Source organism: Eleutherodactylus coqui, unplaced genomic scaffold, assembly GCF_035609145.1.
Source record: "Eleutherodactylus coqui strain aEleCoq1 unplaced genomic scaffold, aEleCoq1.hap1 HAP1_SCAFFOLD_42, whole genome shotgun sequence".
NCBI classification, from domain to species: Eukaryota; Metazoa; Chordata; class Amphibia; order Anura; family Eleutherodactylidae; genus Eleutherodactylus; species Eleutherodactylus coqui.
The window spans coordinates 1,272,138-1,272,683 of NW_027101829.1; positions in this window are offsets into that span (position 1 = coordinate 1,272,138).

Genomic DNA, 546 nt, shown 5'->3' on the forward strand with positions numbered 1-546 from the left:
GTTTGTGTTAGACGCGAATCGTGCTCTGATTCACGCTCTAGGCTGGGAGCGCAAGCTTATTGCTTTTTCAAACACGGTCTACACCTCTCAGGTGCCGAGTTACACGACGGTGAAAACAGTGAGTTTGTGTTAGACGCGAATCGTGCTCTGATTCATGCTCTAGGCTGGGAGCGAAAGCTTACTGCTTTTTCAAACACGGTCTACACCTCTCAGGTGCCGAGTTACAGGACGGTGAAAACAGTGAGTTTGTGTTAGACGCGAATCGTGCTCTGATTCACGCTCTAGGCTTGGAGCGAAAGCCTATTGCTTTTTCAAACACGGTCTACACCTCTCAGGTGCCGAGTTACAGGACGGTGAAAACAGTGAGTTTGTGTTAGACGCGAATCGTGCTCTGATTCATGCTTTAGGCTGGGAGCGCAAGCTTATTGCTTTTTCAAACACGGTCTACACCTCTCAGGTGCCGAGGTACAGGACGGTGAAAACAATGAGTTTGTGTTAGACGCGAATCGTGCTCTGATTCATGCTCTAGGCGGGGAGCTCAAGCTT